The 14,967-nt window shown below is 43.0% G+C and overlaps 1 protein-coding gene across 1 annotated transcript in view; it reads left to right on the forward strand.

Annotated features, from left to right (window-relative positions):
* PDZRN3 (PDZ domain containing ring finger 3) overlaps positions 1-14,967 on the forward strand; it is a 253,222-nt gene that overhangs the window by 11,536 nt on the left and 226,719 nt on the right. The window lies entirely within an intron of this gene.

Consider the following 14,967-nt stretch of genomic DNA (forward strand, 5'->3'; position numbering starts at 1 on the left):
AGCGCGGCGGCGTCGGCGGCAGCGCGGCGGCGGCGGCAGCAGCGCGGCACGAAATTTGAAAGAAGAAAGGGGAAAAGGCAAGACAGGCATCAGAAAAGGCAAGCCAGCGGCACCAGAGAGGACGGGGAGGCAATGGAAGTTCTGGAGCCACCCTACAATGCCAAAGGACCCCAGAGGACACCGAGTGGTGAGCAGAATGGGGAGGCAGCAGGGAGCGGCACTGGGAGATGGCTGCGGTATTGGGTGTGTGGAAAGAACCGCAGCCAGGGACTCCCCCATAACAGCTGGCCGTATCCTGGCTGCTCCCATGCTCCCGGGAACTTGCTCTGGTGTCTTGATAATCTTGGAAGCGTTTCCCCAAACTGCTGCGAATGTTAAGAGAACTGAGAACTGAGACGCCGGATGGGGGGGGTCAAGGTGAGGATGTTGGGAACCAGTAGGAAGAAGAAGACCTTAAATAATGGTTGGGGGTGGCCTGGAACCTTAGAGGTCACTGGAGACCCGTATTAGGGCCATGGATGAGCCCAACTGACTACCCAGACTAAGACTAAGAACAGCTGGGCTTAGAAGGCCCCCCCATTCACTAAGGAACCCACATCTGTAACTACATCTACTTTCAACCACCTTGGACTGTCCCCCATTTTTATGATATCTCCACCTGCTTCACCTTCACGTCCTGGAAATATATGGAACATTTTCCCCTCCAGCTCCCCAGTAACATCTTAGCCTCTGGCTATTAACTATTAACTTTTACCATCTGCACCCTTACCCAATTGGGTTTTAATATTTTATCAATCTACTCAAGGCTAGACCTGCTCCGCCTGCGAGAGGCCCCTCTCTCGCAGGTATGGCCCTTGGCGCTTTCAAGGGCCTGCCTTGATGACGGGTTTGTGAACCCCGAGAGGTGGAAGAAACGGAAGCTGAGGGGCTTTTTATCGAAATGTTTTACATTGTTCTTAGGGGGTTCCAGGGAGGGGGGGTGGGTTAACCAGGCCGGAAGGAAGCCAGCACCAGACGAGCAGGTGAGTCAAGGAGGGGAGTGAGCGGGGTGGGGGGGAGAGGGAACAAGCCATTCCAGGAGAGGGTTGTTTTATTACATCGGTCGCGGGGAGGGGGGGACGCGAGGACAGGAGAAAATCACGAGGTCGGTTGGGAGACCGTGGCTGTTGGCTACGCCCGGTCGTTTGTACCAACCCCCGCAGACTGGGTGGTCAGGAACTACAGGGCCAGGGCATGCGGCTGATGCTGTGCAATGCAAGGTCCGTAACCAACAAGGCCCCCCTCATTAGTGAGTTGATCTCAGAGGGGGAGCTGGACCTTGCAGGGATAACGGAGACCTGGTTGGGCCACGAGGGTGGCTTATCACTCGTGGAAATGTGCCCACCGGGTTTCCGTGCATTCCATCAGCCCCGGGCCCTGGGTAAGGGAGGCGGGGTGGCGGTAGTTATTCGGGAGAGTCTAGAACCGAGAGAGTTCACTGTTCCTCAGATACCCGGTTGTGAGTCCCTAGGTGTTAAATGGGGCCCAGGGAGGCAGTTGGGCCTGCTGATTGTATACTTGGCTCCTCGCTATACATCAGCGGCCCTGCCCGAGCTCCTCGAGCTGATCTCAGAGACGGCGGTTGAGATCCCCAGGCTTATGGTCATGGGGGACTTCAACCTGCTGTCGACGGGAGCAGCATCTGAGGTGGCTCGGGAGTTCATGGCTTCCATGACAGCCATGGGCCTGACCCAACTAATTCAAGGCCCCACACACGAGGGTGGTCACACACTGGACCTTATTTTTGTATCTGAACAGTGGACGAGTGATCTGGGAATAGGGGACCTAGTTATTACTCCCCTGTCATGGTCAGATCACTCATGTCAACGGCTCGACTTCCCTGTCGCTACCCCTCACCGCGAGGAGGCGGAGCCAGCTCGTCCAAGCTGGTACCGCCCCAAGCACCTGATGGAACCGGAGAGGTTCCAGACGGAGCTTGGGCCGTTACCTGTAGCCCTGACCCGCGCTCGGTCGGAGGACCTAGTGGCCGCCTGGAATATGGCGACGGCTGGGGCCTTGGACCGGGTTGCGCCTTTGCGACCTCTCCTGCGGCAGCGATCCGCCTGAACCCCTTGGTACACCGAGGAGCTGAGGGCGATGAAGCGCCATAGGAGACGTCTAGAGAGCAGGTGGAGGTCCTCACGCTCCGAGTCTGATCGAACACAGGTAAGATCCTATTTACAGACCTACCTTGTGGCATTGAGAGCGGCCAAACGTAAACATTGTGCCGCTCTTATTGCGTCCGCGGATAACCACCCTGCCGCCCTGTTTAGGGTGACCCGCTCCCTCCTATCACAGGGGGCGTGGGTGGCGCCCTTGCAGGGTAGAGCAAAGGAGTTTGGGGAATATCTGCAGGACAAAGTCGCTCAGATCCGGAGCGGATGGGCCCCCTCCAGTGGCCCGGACGAGCCGTCAACAGTGAGTCTTGTAAGACCACTCTGGGAGGAGTTTGACTCTGTTGCCCCCGAGGATTTGGACAGGTTGTGTGGACGGCTGCGGCCCACCACATGTTTAATGGACCCGTGTCCCTCCTGGCTGGTACTGGCATCCTGGGAGGTGACACGAGGCTGGCTTCTGGGCCTGGTGAACGCTTCATTGGGTGAGGGATCCTTACCAACTGCCTTGAAAGATGCGGTGGTGAGGCCCTTACTCAAGAGGCCTTCACTGGACCCAATGGAGCTGGCTAATTATCGTCCAGTCTCCAACCTTCCTTTTTTAGCAAAGGTTGTTGAGAATGTGGTGGCGCAGCAATTTCCACGACACCTTGACGAATCCGAATATCTAGACCCACGCCAGTCCGGCTTCCGACCCGGACACAGCACAGAGACAGCCTTGGTCGCACTGGTGGATGATCTCTGGAGGGCCAGAGATAGAGGTTGCTCCTCTATCCTGGTCCTATTAGATCTCTCAGCGGCTTTTGATACCATCGACCATGGTATCCTATTGCGCCGGCTGGAGGGTTTTGGGGTTGAATACCATCTGTACGCTGATGATACTGAGCTGTACGTTTCAACCCCAAACCACCCCAGTGAGGCTGTCGAAGTGATGTCCCGGTGTTTGGAAGCCGTCGGGGTCTGGATGGGGGACAACAGACTCAAACTCAACCCCTCCAAGACTGAGTGGCTGTGGCTACCGGCACCTCGGTTCAGTCAGCTGATTCCAGCGCTGGCCATAGGGGGCAAACAGCTGCCCCCTGTGGAGCGGGCGCGCAATTTGGGCGTCCTCCTAGATGCCCGGCTGTCAATGGATGACCATGTGGCATGCCGTGGCAAGGGGGGCGTTCCACCAGGTTCGCCTGGTGCGCCAATTGCGCCCCCTCCTGGACCGAGATGCCCTACGCACGTTCACTCATGCACTGGTGACATCTCGCCTGGACTACTGTAATGCTCTCTACATGGGGCTTCCCTTGGGACGCGCCCGAAGACTGCAGCTAGTCCAGAACGCAGCCGCGCGGGCAGTCATGGGGTGTACCAGGTACTCCCATGTAACACCGCTCCTGCGCGAGCTGCACTGGCTGCCTGTGGTCTTTCGGGTGCGTTTCAAGGTTTTGACCACCATCTTTGAAGCGCTCCATGGCATAGGGCCCAGTTACCTGCGGGATCGCGTCCTCCCACATACATCCCAGCGGCCAATTCACTCTCACAGGGAGGGGCTTCTCCTGGTGCCGTCCGCTAGGCAATGCCAGCGGGCGACGCCAAGGAGTAGGGCCTTCTCTGTGATGGGCCCAACCCTCTGGAATGACCTCCCCCCCGACATTAGAACCATCACCGACTTCCGCTCCTTCCGGCTGAAACTAAAGACTCACCTGTTCCGACTGGCTGGCCTGGCATAATTTCAACGCCTATCTCCTGGCATTTATATTTTTACTGGCTTTTAAGGGGATTATTCTGTAGACTTAATTTTATTGGGTATTGGGATTTTAATGTCTGTTTATTTTAATTATTTATTAGCAATACAGTCCTGCACATCTTTTATCCTCCTCTTATCCATCTATTTATATTTGTATATATATATTGTCCATTTAGTAATTTTAATTGTTTTAATTTTGTTCTTTGACATGGACTGTACACCGCCCCAAGTCCCTTTCGGGAGAGGGGGCGGTCTATAAGCGAAAAAATAAGTAAGTAAGTAAGTAAGATTCCCCGACATGAGGTCTTTCTCAGCCAGGGGGCGCTTCAATATCCAGAGCCCCAGTGGCTACAACTAGCCGTCTGGCACTTGAGAGGGACCTCCTAAGTAGGGGTAGCCTTTCCACCAAGGTCATTCACACCATTCAGGTATCCAGGTGGCCTTCTACAACTAGGTATACGACGCCACGTGGAAATCCTTTGACGGCTGGTGCAGAGAGCACAAGGCTGAGGCGACTACGGCTATGATTTCCAAGATCTTGGACTTCTTAAAAGACAGGCTTGACCAGGGCCTGGCCCCTAACACTCTTAGATGGCAGGTGGCAGCCTTGTCCACAATTTTGACGGTAGATGAGCACTCTTCCCTTGGTCATCATCCCATCATCCACAGCTTCCTATGGGGTGCAACCAACCTGAGGCCTCCGGTTGTTCACAGATACCCCTCATGGGACCTCAATGTAGTGTTACGGGCTCTCATTGCCCCACCATTTAAGCTCCTCCGTTCGGCCAGCCTCAAACATCTGACATTTAAGACAGCCTTTTTGATTGCCATCATGTCTGCATGGTGAATTTCCGAATTGGCAGCACTGTCAATTCGTGAGGACTTGTGCTTGATTCAACCTGACAGAGTCATCCTCCATTTGGACCCGGCATTTATACTCAAGATCAATTCTTGGTTTCACAGGGCCCAGGAGGTAGTACTTCCGGATTTTTGTCCACACCCCAAACATCCCAAGGAGAAAAAGTGGCACATGCTCGATGCTCATAGAGCGATACGTAAGTACATCAAACACATGGCTGCCTTCCGTTGCTCTGAATCACATTTTGTCGCGTTTCAACCGGCCTCCCTGGGCAATTATTGAAGTGCCTTCTTCAATGCTGTTTAGAGTATCCTCTACTGTGGGAGATAATGTATTCCAGAACGTGGGCAGCACAAGAGAAAAGGCATCATGAAGCCCCCAATCTACTTGGAGAAGGTGTTCTCAGCATACTTGTCTCTGAAAACTCATAAGACAGGTCAAAATAACTGATGTTTGACTGTCTTGAAAATTCTTGTTAGCTGAACCTTATAGGGTGATATCCAGAAGTTTGAATTGGACCCCAGAAGTAATATATGAAGGAAGAGTGAATGGGCTTAAAGGAAGAGAAAAAGTGAGAACATTATTGTTGGAAGACATTGATCTGCCCATGGGGAAAAAAAAGAGACTACAAATTTAAAGAACAAAAGCCAATGTCTGAAAAGATGTAATGACTTAGTGGAAGCAATTAAAGTTGGTTTATGAGTATAGGAGATATAAGAGGTGTGGTAAATAATGTTGGCTGGAGCTACACAGATATTCTTTATTTTTTTCTGTAGTTTTTATTTGTTGAATGTTAAACTTTCTGTAGTTTTTTTATTATTTTTTTTTTGCTTTTTAAAAACTTATTGCTTCTCATTGCTTCTCAGCTTTGCATAATGTTATTTACTCAATGTGAAAAGTATCTGTTCTTTGCTTTTGATAAGGTGGTCTTATACATTTAATAAATAAATGTCAAATAATAATAAAATATAAGGGCATACAACTTTTCTTACCTAGAGATCTAGAAGGCTTTTTAGAGTATATCTGGTATACACCACAAATTATTTAAGGTAAAAACTCAAGTAATAGAAGCTTTGTGAAGAGGGGTTTGAGAGTTTTAAGTGGTAGAATGGGGGACTTCAGCCTGTACAAGGGCACAATTTCCCATTTGGTGTCTTAAAATCTCGCAACTCTAAAAATAGAAGCAAGCAAGCAAACAAGGCAGCAAAAAACCCACTGCTACTTGTCTCACTTTGGAGGCTGCAAAAGGAACTCTTAATAGGTTCAATTCATCCCTTAGAAAAGGGGTATCAACTCGATTCCATTCCACATAAAGGTTGTGTTTGACCTCGAGGGCCAGGGTGGGTATGGCCAACTCACTGTCACTCGTGTTTGTTTGTTTGTTTGTTTATTTATTTATTTATTTATTTATTTATTTATTTATTTTATTAGGCTTATAAGCCGCTCCCTCTCCTCGAAGGGACTCGGGACGGCGTACAATAAAAAATACATATCACATGTTGCACGGAGGAGGTATAAAAAACTCACAACATCAATTATTACAATTCATAAAATAACACAATAATAATAGAGTTAAAAAACATTAAAATACACTAAAATTTAAAATTGCCAGGGGGATTAGAAGATAGAGCTATAGTTGAGCCAGGCCGGCTAGTTGGAACAGGTGGGTCTTGAGTTTCTTGCGGAAGGAGCGGAGATCAGTAGTAGTCCTAATGTCGGGGGGGAGGTCATTCCAGAGGGCTGGGCCCATCACAGAGAAGGCCCTGCTCCTGGGCGCCGCCCTCTGGCACTGCTTAGTGGACGGCACCCGGAGGAGTCCCTCTCTGTGAGAGCGAATTGGTCGCAGGGATGTATGGGGCAGTGTTGGGGGTATCTGTAGTGGCCCGAGCACTCTACCAGCAAAAACGGGCTCCCAAACTCCAATTTGGGCTGCCACAGCTTCCTGCAACCATCTGGCAGTGAAATTCCATGCAGCCCTCCCAAGCTCCATTTTCACTGTCAGAGGGTTGCAGGAGACCATGACAGCTGAAAATGGAGCTCGGGAGCCCATTTTCCTGGCAGAAGCACCACGGACCAGTCTTTTTCTATTTCCAAGGCAGCCCCGCAGTCCAAATCTAAGCATCCCGGGGGCCGGATTCAGTTCCTGGGCCTTGGGTTTGACACCTCTGCCTTAGAACATACCTATTACCACCAGTTTATTTAGTAATGGTGATGCCATTGAAACAACTGTTCATATTTTAATGTTTGTTCTTTTATTTTTATTTTCCCAAACAACCATTATTGTCAGCTTGGATTACAGAATTATTTCTTAAGAGTTTGACTCAGCTGTGGGAAGACCACATGCCAGAAACATTCCATTTGTTTTAGGATCAGATGATCTGAATTGGGTGGGGGTAGGGGTGGTATTTTGCAGAAAAATCTTTCCTTAACTATCAGTGTGATTGACAGAGAAGATATTTAGTCAGACTAGGAGAGGGGAGCACTTTCTGCATTCTTTAAAAATGTTCATTTCTGGAGGGGCAAGAAAGTTGTCACAGCTTTGAAAGCACATCTGGTAGAATTATCAATATGGGTTTTCCTCCTCCCCTCTCCAATTATTCTGTTAAAATGCAAACAGTTATGAAATTAGGATACATAGCAAAGTTGATGTGAACAATGTTTACAAAACTTTGCTAAACATTTTCTCCCAAACTTAATTGGTTACTATATAACACTCCCATTTTGTTTTTTTCTTATAGCAGCATTGGAATTAGAAGTAGCAATGGAAAGGTTTTTCCCCTGCTTTAATCATGGCTTCAATTCTAAATGAAATCTAGAATTGGTTTCTTGATTAATATACAGTAGTTCTTTTTTCTTCCATCAAGCAATGGAAAACAGAGGATAGGATTTTGTGACAATGACATCCGTGTGTTTTCTGAACTTACTAGATGATAAAAGCAGTCTCCTAGGACTGGATGTTTTTGTCTTTTTGTCTACTTTTTTTTCTTCTGGAAGAGGTAAGTATGCAATAAATTATAGTGAACAGAGAGCAGAGTTTCTCTGCAGACTGGATTTTGATCATACACAGTATCAGAGTGTGAGATATAAACATGTTTAGCTTATATGAAAAAGAATCCTGATGAAATCAGTGATATTTACATATAATTTAACTTGAGGCATTATGATGCATTGTTCTTTGAAGTCTAACTTAGTAATATTTTCCAAAGGCTACTCTGCTGTACAATTTTACATGTTAGTAGGAATTTCTAAGAATCTGTAGTGTTTACTAGCTGATTTTAGCTCTCTTACATTTTCATTCAAAGCAGTGACAGGAAATATGTGACCCTTCAGTTTACAGAATATTTCTTGGTATTAATATAACTTGACTGACAGTTTCATTATTAACATGCAAAAAGAAAAAGAAATATCATAGGATCTTGGAGCTCTTTTAGTCCAACCCCCTGCCCAGGACAGCTGTCTTTATAACATCCCAGATAAATGATTGTCCAATCTTTTTCTTTTGAAAACCTCCAACAATCAGGGAGGCAAGCTTTTCCACTGATTAATTGTTCTCACTTCAGGAAATTCCTCCTTATTTCCAGGTCTCCATTTGACAAGCTTCCACACATTGCTTCTTGTCCTTCCCCCAGGTGCTATGGAGAATAAATAGATGTCCACTGGCCATCCAACTGCAAATCCATCTGGTGGTGATACTGTCTATGTCACATCGTTCTGTCTTACCAAGAAGGAGGCTGTGGTCTACTTTGTCAAAGGCTTTACTGACTTCAAGTATATTATATCCCCTGCATTTCCCTGATCCACTCTTTTAGTCGCTTTCTCAAAGAAGACAATAAGATTTGTCTGGCATGATCTGTTTTTAATATACCCATGCTGAACTCCAGTAATCACCTTGTTCCTCTCTAGTTGCTTACAAACCTGCTGTTTGATGATGTTTTCCAGGATTTTTCCAGGTATTGATGTCAAGCTGATTGGTTTGTAGTTTCCTGGATCCACTTTTTAAAAAAAGCTTTATGAATATTGGAACCACATCAGCACTTTTCCAGTCCTCTATCAATTCTCCAGGAGCTCTGAAAGATGTCATTCTGTGGTTCTGAGATCACATTAGACAGCTCCTCCAATACCCTGGGATGTAAACAATCTAGTCACAGAAATATGAACTAATCAAAAACAAATAGATGTTCTCTTGTCAATCCCATACCTATTTTGACCCACATTTTTGTTCTGTTTCCTACAGTGCTGCTTTTGATAGATTGGGCTATTTTTTTTTTCTTTTGTGTAAAGACAGATGCAAAGAGGGAATTAAGCAGTTCTGCTTTCTCCATGCTGCATATCATCTGTTTACTTACTTTCTTTGTTGTTATTTTTGGCATTTGTTGCAACTCTTAGTTCATTCTGAGCGTTAGCTTTCCTGACTGTCTTTGCAGATTCAAAGATTCATTTGCTGATATTCTGCTCTAGTTTTATGTCCCATTTTCCATTTTTTTTACTTTATCCCCCAATTTGTCACAGAGCTCTTTGTGCAGCCATGCAGGTCTCATCTGGAGTCTCTGGTTTTTAAATTTTCAGTGGTATTGTTTTTGTTTGGACCTTTATTATCTCACTTTCAGAGTATCCCAAGCATCCTGTATCATTTTTTCCCATTAAGATTTCCACCCATGGAATCCTTCTTATTCTCTCTCTTACATTGTTGAAGCCTGGTTTCTTAAAGTCTAAAACATCACATTATTACAGAACAATTGTAATTTATGGCATTAATTAATTATGAAAGCTTGGAAAATGTTTGATTAAATTCTATGCAGAATCATAACTTTTTTTTTTTTTTACTATTTTCCAATATGATTATTTTCCATTACATGCATACTGTAGACACTATGGGTTTGATAAGTGTGAGCTTGAAATATAACTGATGGGTTTGAAATGGGTTTAACCATTTCAGCTAATAATTTGAGTCAGGCTAAAATTAGAATATCTAGATTGAAATGTTTTGTGGGAACCATATTCATAAAGAAGGTATGTGAGAATGTGATGGTCAGAATCTAATAGTAAACATCCATGAATTATTATGCACACATTTTGCATACCCATATATTTTTATAGTGTACTCACATGCTTATCATTTTGATGATCTGGAACTAGTATGTATAATTTCAGTCCGTTTTCATTAGACTAACTGCCCAAAGGACTTGAATCAACTCTTGAATTCCATACAGTTCTGTTATTTCTCTTGTAGCTAAATCTTAAACAGGAAGATTGATTTTGCAATACTGCAACTAGGATATATATTTTCAAATATTCAAGCAACTGAAACTGAAAAGTAACCCTATCAAAATGGATGTAAGCATTCTTCCCAATTTCAATAAACCTTTTGACAAGATTACTCCATTATTTCTTCATTTTAATCTCTGGGCTCTTCTGGGTTTTGGCACATCTTTGGTTTTCAGGAGGGATTGTGGGATAAAGGTGAAAACCTTGATTTAGATGCCTTTGGAAACAGAAAAAGAATGGTTACTTGTGACTCTATAAAATACATTAATTTCAAGCCACTTACATATTAGCTAATATTTTACAGGATGTTAATGTTGGAGCAAAAACTTTATTTTGACATTTACATTTTTCTGATTTGTTAATTCTCTGGACCATTTGGAAAGCAAATGTTTACACTTTTGAAGTCATAGCAGATGCAATCAATCAGGTATATTAAATTGGAATCTTTGTATCCTATTTTGAAAACTGCTAGGGATATTACATTATTAATCAATAGCTTGTAATTTGATCCTCAATCATAGAAGTTGGTGTTCAAATCTGAAATTAGTGGGAATATATGTGGCTATAGAAATATTTAAATCAGTTGATTCTTAATGGTGGATTTAAATATTTTGAGAGATTGTTCCTTTAGTTTAGCGTGCTTTAAAAATACACTTAGCAATATATACATCTGAAAAACATGTGAACTAACCAGTATACTTTATCAATTTGGAGGCACCTTTAAATCCATTCTATTAAGGAATGCCTTGCTTCAATGGAACTAACAATTCAATTTTAAAAGATAGTGAAAAAGGAAAGGATTTAATGTTAGTTATATTGCATGTATTTTTATTTTATGGAAGCTTCAAAATTACAAGTTTATATCATCTTCACATATATAGCTTTATTTCATTTTTATTATTCCACTATAAACACCGCTTGATATAGTAGTGGGGAGACACAGTGGTTGCACTCTCCAGTATTACTGATGGGAGATTAAAAGAAACTTAAAATCCTCCTATTTTCCCAAGAAATACAATACTGACCCTTCATAGGATCTTTTATAGCATAATAATACTACTTCTGAGTAGAATGCATCTTGAACTCTGCTCTTGAAGCTCTAGGTAGGTCTCAAGTAGAAATTGTTTCCATCCCAGATATTGGATATTTTATCAAGTGGAATTGCAAGTGCTTAGAACTGAAACCACACGCATGAAAGGGTGCTTTCTCCTTCAGGGCCATGTCTCCCCATTTCAGCAGTGATAAAGGATGTAAGGCCAACAAATGACCTTCCTATATTTAGGAACAGGAACAGCAGCAGACTGGACGTGATCATTTTCATGGTCAGTTTGTTATTGTATATGTACTTGCTCTTTTCATAATAAAACAAATGGTACATATTTTAGATATGGCAATTTTCTCTAACCATTGTTTCCTATCAGACAAATAATTGTATCCATTACATTTAGAAAAGTCTGCATGCAAACAATTACAAAATATTTTGTAAATGGTGGGTGGGGGGGCTATCACTGAATTTGATTAGAGTCAAGCAGCCCTTCAGTCAAATGAAATAAGAGTGTGTGTGTGTGTGTATACAGTGTATGTACATACATACATACATACATACATGTATGTATGTATGTATGTATTTGTGTTACAACCCCTGGTATGCCTAAATATGGGAGGAAGGTCACTACTCCCTCTTTCTGTCCTTCGGCTCATCACAGAAGACCATGCAGGCAGCCAAAGGACAGAAAGAGGGAGTAGTGACCTTCCTCCCATATTTAGGCATACCAGGGGTTGTAACACAAATACATACCTATTTCCCTGGCTCAACTGATAAGGAGGCGAGCCTGTGGCTTAGTGGCTAAGACTCCTGCCTAAGATATCATACAGCCCAGGTTCAAATCCCAGTAAGGGTATGGCTAGCTAATTAGCTCGAAATAGATCTATACTAGTCTCCCTTTATTTATTTATCAGTACAAATACAACACACACACACACACACACACACACACACACACACACACACACACACACACACACACACACACACACACACACACACACACACATATATATATATATATATATATATATATATATATATATATATATATATATATATATATTTGAGCCCAAGCTTGAAGATGGCAGGTGAGATCCTGCCGAAACGTTGCAAAGACAATCTCAATCTTACACGGGAAAAGACCCGAATACAACAATATATACATATACATACACATACACACACACACACACACACACACACACATATATATATATACACACAGAGACATATATACACACACACACGCGTATATATATATATGTGTATGTGTATGTGTGTGTGTGTGTGTGTGTATATATATATATATTTGTGTTACAACCCCTGGTATGACTAAATATGGGAGGAAGGTCACTATTCCCTCTTTCTGTCCTTTGGCTTATCACAGAAGACCATGCAGGCAGAAAACCATATTTTTATTTTTAATGTTGTCTTTTTATATTTGTGTTGTAATTGTACTGATAAATAAATAGATCTATCCTAGTCTCCCTTTATTTATTTATCAGTACAATTACAACATACATACATACATACATACATACATACATACATACATACATACATACATACATACATACATACATACATACATATATATATATATATATATATATATATATATATATATATTTGTGTTATATTTGTACTGATAAATAAATAAAGGGAGACTAGTATAGATCTATTTCGAGCTAATTAGCTCTCATTAGCTAGCCATACCCTTACTGGGATTTGAACCTGGGCTGTATATATCTTAGGCAGGAGTTTTAGCCACTAAGCCACGGGCTCTGTTCCTTATCAGTTGAGCCAGGGAAATAGGTATGTATTTGTGTTACAACCCCTGGTATGACTAAATATGGGAGGAAGGTCACTACTCCCTCTTTCTGTCCTTCGGCTTATCACAGAAGACCATGCAGGCAGAAAACCATATTTTTATTTTTAATGTTGTCTTTTTATATTTGTGTTATATTTGTACTGATAAATAAATAAAGGGAGACTAGTATAGATCTATTTCGAGCTAATTAGCTCTCATCAGCTAGCCATACCCTTACTGGGATTTGAACCCGGGCTGTATACCCCTCTCACCTGTCATTGCAAACATGGAACATTTTGAAACCAACGCCTTAGACAAATCTGAACACAAACCCAAACTCTGGCTTAGATATGTTGATGACACTTTCGTGATTTGGCCACATGGAAAAGAAAAACTGGACAACTTCCTCACACATCTCAACAACCTACACCCCAAAATACAATTCACCATGGAAATAGAAGCAAACAACCAACTTCCCTTTCTGGATGTCCTAATCTACAAAAAACCCAATGGCTCCCTAGGACACACCATCTACCAGAAAAAAACACACACCAACCGCTACTTAAATGCACAATCCCATCACCACCCTGCACAGATCAACTCTGTAGCCAAGACCCTCATCTCCAGAACCAAACGCCTAGCCGACAAAGACCACCTGAAAACTGAATTACACAAACTCACAAATGTATTAATCTCCAATGGATTCCAAAGAAAAACAATCACCAACCTAATCCAAAAGGAGACTCCCTCAAAAAACCAAGATACAGAACAGGACAATGGCATCGCCCTCCTCCCTTACATCAAAGGCACCACAGATAAAATCAGCAAAATTCTCCACAAGCACAATATCAGGACAGCCTTCACCACTGACCAAAAAATAGCCAACATCTTAAGAAACCCCAAAGACAAAATCCAGCTAGAAAACCAAGGAGTCTGCGAAATACCATGCAAAATCTGCCCAGCAATATACATAGGACAAACAAACAGAAGGATAAATGCACGCATCACAGAACACAAGAACGCAGTAAGAAAAAAAGAAAAAACTTCCTCCCTTTTCCAGCACCTTAAAGCTACAGGACATGAAATCAACTTTGAAGGAGCCAGGTTAATCTCCAAAACAGAACACCTCCACAAGAGAATAATCATGGAAGCCATCGAAATAGAGAAACACCCCCACAGCATGAACAAACGTGATGATACCTCCCGCCTACCAAATATCTGGAAACCAGCCCTAGCCAACAAACGAGCCCCACCCACCACCCAAGCCGTTACAATACAAAACAACAATGCACACACAGCCTGCACCAATCAGCACCAATCTACCAATCATGATACAACCACACAACCAATCATTCCACTTACTGAAACAAAGCCAGCACCCCATCCCCTCCCACCAAGACTTACAGAAAGACGGCAGCTCCGATCACATTTTAAGCCCACAGCTTGAAGATGGCAGGTGAGATCCTGCCGAAACGTTGCAAAGACAATCTCAACCTTACACGGGAAAAGACCCGAATACAACAAAACCAGCATACCTACACCCGTGAAAATCTACGAATATATATATATGTGTGTGTGTTTGTGTTACAGTATATATACATACATACATACACACACACACACACACACACACACACACACACACTTTCCCCTAAGGCATTGTTGGACGACCACCAAGAAAATAGCACAATAGACATTTACAAAGATGAGAATTGTGTGGTCAAACCATTCAGGTTTACTTCTATCAAAATGACTGATGTTACGAATATTGTATGTTGATAGGGGATAAGAGAGTGGAATCAATATCTCCAAGTTTGATTTCAAAATTTGCTATGTTTTGGTAAAAGGTTGCATTATATGGGAAAGGGAATTCTTTCTTTAGAATAAGTATCTAATTTTGATCCTTTGTCCTTTACTCTGATGTCATGTTTATAACACAGTTGTGAGCAGCCACATTCCTCCCTACTAATTTATTAATAATTGGATTGTAATAAATCTCAGTAAAATGCTTGAGGAAAAGGAGAGCGATAACAACATAGCATCATGAATATTTATGGAAGATATGGACTGTATTTACTACACTCCTAGAACTATGAT

The sequence above is a fragment of the Natrix helvetica genome (assembly GCF_964273705.1).
Source record: "Natrix helvetica genome assembly, chromosome: 1".
Taxonomy (NCBI): Eukaryota; Metazoa; Chordata; class Lepidosauria; order Squamata; family Natricidae; genus Natrix; species Natrix helvetica.